Source organism: Fukomys damarensis, unplaced genomic scaffold, assembly GCF_012274545.1.
Source record: "Fukomys damarensis isolate Sample0158 unplaced genomic scaffold, DMR_v1.0_HiC HiC_scaffold_13, whole genome shotgun sequence".
In the NCBI taxonomy this organism is placed as follows: domain Eukaryota; kingdom Metazoa; phylum Chordata; class Mammalia; order Rodentia; family Bathyergidae; genus Fukomys; species Fukomys damarensis.
The window spans coordinates 16273985-16278005 of record NW_022900925.1 but is presented as its reverse complement, the minus strand read 5'-3'; positions in this window follow the sequence as shown (position 1 = coordinate 16278005).

Genomic DNA, 4021 nt, shown 5'->3' with positions numbered 1-4021 from the left:
AGAAAAAAAAAAAAAAAAGTCTAAAAGCATTTTTCCCAACTATCCTCCAGAGGTTGGAATGGTCACACTCAGGCCTACACTAACTGTTCCTTCCAGGGGTTGGGCTTTGAGTGGTGAGTCTGTCTTTTGGCTGGGTCTGAGTGTCCCCAGGCTGAAATTAGGTACTTAACTCACCCTTTAAAGAAAAAAAAATCTTGTCTTAAAGCTACAGCTTTTCTTTAAAATACAATTTAAAAATTTCAATTTCCTTGCTTCCTTTTTATCTACTTTTTATTTCTTTTATCCTACATCCAATCCAAGCCTAATTTTTTCTTTCCAATTCTTCACTTTTTATTTCTTTTATCCTACATCCAATCCAAGCCTAATTTTTCTTTCCAATTCTTCTGTTCTTCCTCCCCTCCTTACTTAGTATCCTTTGCTGAAATGGCGATGTCCCTATCACAGCCCCTGCAGGGAGAGGTTGGTAGCCCTGGCCTGCAGCAAAACTTCCTTCCAGTCTCAAAGCTAGCAGTCCAGCCTGGTGGAAGGAAGAGCCCTGAGCAGTTCATGGCTTCCCGTTGAGGACACCATTCTCATCTCTAGTGTCCCTAGACAATGCTGACAAACCTGGAGATGTCCCTCACTTCCCCAGGAAACCAGGGACCTCTTGTGCCAAGAGCTAACTTGGGAAATGTACTAAATTTTCACATAGGCCTTTAAATCTTTGTGCCCAAAGAAGCCCTGAATAAAGTGAGGTCAGAGTTTGTCTGAGTAGAACTTGCCTGGTTGAGATAACACAATAATAATGTGAGGAAATCAGGGCAGAACTAGCCAAGGATTAGGCTGAGAAATTTCCATGCAGTCTACAGAGTCACTCTAATTATGAGCATGTGAAAACCCTACTGTACACATCCTTGAAAAGGCTGAAAAATGCTAATTAGGATGATACAGTGATAAGTCACATTTTTCTCTTTTTATCGAGAAATTATTTTGTTTGTTGCTGGTCCTAGAGATCAAACCCAAGGCTTTGTACATGCTAGACAAATGCTGTTCTACTGAGCTGTTATCCTCACCCCTGCCTAAAGATTTTTGTTGTGGTTTTATGACCTTTATAACAGAAAAACTGAATAAATTTACAGTTAAAAAAATCAAACCTACCTGGGTATAGAGGCACACACCTATAATACCGCCTACTTGGGAGGCTGAGGTAGGAGGATTCCAAGTCCAGGAGGCCAGCTTGGACAACTTAGGGAGACCTTGTCTCGAAATAAAAAATAGAAAGCTGAGGATGTAGCTCAGTGACAAAGTGCCCCTGGGTTTGGCCCCTAGGACTGCAAAAACACAAAACAAAAACCTGAGGGACTATTGGTATAGCTCAATGGTAGAGTGCTAGCCTAGCTTGCATAAGGCCTTGGGTTCCATTCCCAGCACTACAAAAAACAACAGCAAAAAACCCCCCAACCCCCCCAACCCAACAACCTCATTACTTCACACTCTTTATGTGGCTTTTTGATGATATATAAAATGCATACAAATGAGCCAATGACAGGTTCTGAATGCCGTGTGGTTTCTGAGCCAACAGCTTGGGTGTTCATCATAGCAGGACCTTGGTGAGTTTCATCTGTCTTCTCCCATCTTCCTTGCAACCTGCAGAGCTAAAGAGAGGTTTGTTTTCTAGAACAAGGTGTCTGTGACTCTGACCATTCCTAAGCAAAGTTTTCATGCCTCCACCAGCTCCCTTAGAAGGAGGTGTGAGGGCTGGGTAGGGTGTCTTGTACATGGACCCAGGCACCTTTGTGTGCAGACTCAGGCACTGGAAGTCAGCTTCTGGGGGTGTCCTAAGAGCTGTAGTCTCCTTGTCAAAATAGAACTCTTTCATATTGGTCCTGAAAGCCACACAGACATCTTCAGCAGCTCTGCCTTGGGCGGATGTACCCACATGTACTGATCTTGGGGTTAGTGGTCTTTGCAGGAAGTCAAGGTTCTTTGCAGGCCTGGAAGGAAGCATGGCCTGCTTGCCTGTACAGCTCTACCCATGGCCTCCCAGAGACAGCAGCAAGAATCCAGGAGCTCTGGGACCCAAGATGCTTCTCTGTAGCAACTTCCTCATCTCTGCTTACTTATGCTGGCAAATAGGTTCTCTTTTACAAAATCAGCCCCCTTCAACTCCAGAGAAAAAGCAGCTCAGTCCTCCTGAAGGGCCCCCAAAGAAGTAACCCCAGGATGGACGCTCCAGCCAACCAGGTACAGCAGCAGCACAGGTTTTTGTCTCCACAGACTGCTGTGTGGCTTTGATCTGACTGTCATAGGATGCATTTGCTCCCACAAACAGGGACCTAAGAGGCAGAGAAAGCTTGGAGTTCAGATTTAGCTAAGTATTTAGAGGAGGCAATGTAGGAGCTGCTTTCTAGGGAAGCTGAGAACCATGTTGTGATCTCATTGGGGCCTGTGGTTGTCTTCTCCCCAGGTGAGCCAAAGCCCCTTGGGATGTCGGCTATCAGGAGTGGGGACCAGCAAGAGACTTCACAGCACTCTTTACCCCTTTGCTAGACGCTGTGGCTACCCTCATGTGATGAATATGTGGCCTGCTGGAGGAAAGAAACTTGCACAATCAGACAGAAATAGGAACCTGGAGGGGATTGGGCAATGAGTTGTTGAGAAAAACTTGGGGAAGAGCTCAGTTTCATCTGAGTCATGTCTAAGATCTGAAGAGGCCCTGAGAGCTTGAGGCACCCGAGAATGGTCAGAAGGCAGAGGCCCAGTGTTTCCTTTCTTCCATCTGTCGGACTGTGATTGGGCATGGGGCTGACTCTGGAAGGGGTGAGCAGGGTCAGAGGTTTGAAGTCATGACTAAAGTAGAGGCTGCTACAGCTCAGGGTCACCAGGCATCTCTCTCTTTAACCCAGAGTAGATTAAATTAGTGTTTCTTGATAACTCGGAAATAGGAGTGATTTACCTTAAACGATAACCTGGGGGCTGCCTCTGTGAGAGAAGCCTCAGAGAGTAGATAGCTCCTGTAGCCTTGGAAAGGGCTTCTACCCAGGTGGCTCTGCGGAGGAACTGAAATTCCTCAGAACCTTTGCTTTTCGAGTTTCTGGGTGAAGGTTTCTCAGATGCACAAGGCCCTTCTTTTAGGAAAGTGAATCTCTCCTACCTCACCACATGGTGTCGTCTTCTCTGGGGGCCTTCACCCCTGTTCAGAGCTTTGAACAGAGACTGTTCCAGAAAGTACAAGCCCCTAGACATGAAAATTTGGAAAAAGGATTAGATGAAACAGAATGTAGAGAGATTACCTGGCTTTTCCTTTGATCCTCTGAAAAGTTAATTAAGCGATTTTTTTTCTCCTTAAAATGTTCCTCCTTATAGGGACTGGGAATGTAGCTCAGTTGTAGAACATGCTTGAGCTTCTTTAAAGTGGAGATAATGATTGTCTTCCACACAGAAGTGTCATGTAATAGTGAATGTAACATGCTTAAAACAGTGCCCAGAGCTAAATATTGGTGTTGCCAGGGACATATTGAAGGACTTTCATTAAACTCATAGAAAGGAGAAGTGGGTGCTAAACCCTGGTGTGCATTGATGGTGAAGGGGCATCCCTGAGAGATTTCTTCATAAAGATAGGCCTAACCTGGGTGTATGGCACACATCTGTAATTCCAGCACTCTTGCAGGCTGAGCCAGGATGATCAGGAGTTCATGCTGAGCCTGGGAACTTAGCAATTTAGCAAGATCCTGCCTCAAAATTAAAAATTAAAAAAGGGCTGGCAGTATAGCTCAGTGTAAAGGCCCTGGGTTCACTCCCCAGTTCTGCATAAATAAATAAATACCCAAAGAAAAGCTGTAAATTCTTTCGGGTCTCCACATTCATGCTGAGGCCTCACATTAGAGGAACAAGATTCTCTCTTCACCCCTAGTTCCCAAAACAATCTTTTCCAGGCATCTATTCCTATTCTCCCGCCACATTTTTATTTATTTGCTTGTCTCAAAAGACAGGATTTCACTTTGTAGGTCAGGCTGTCCTTGAACTGGCTATGTAGCCCAGG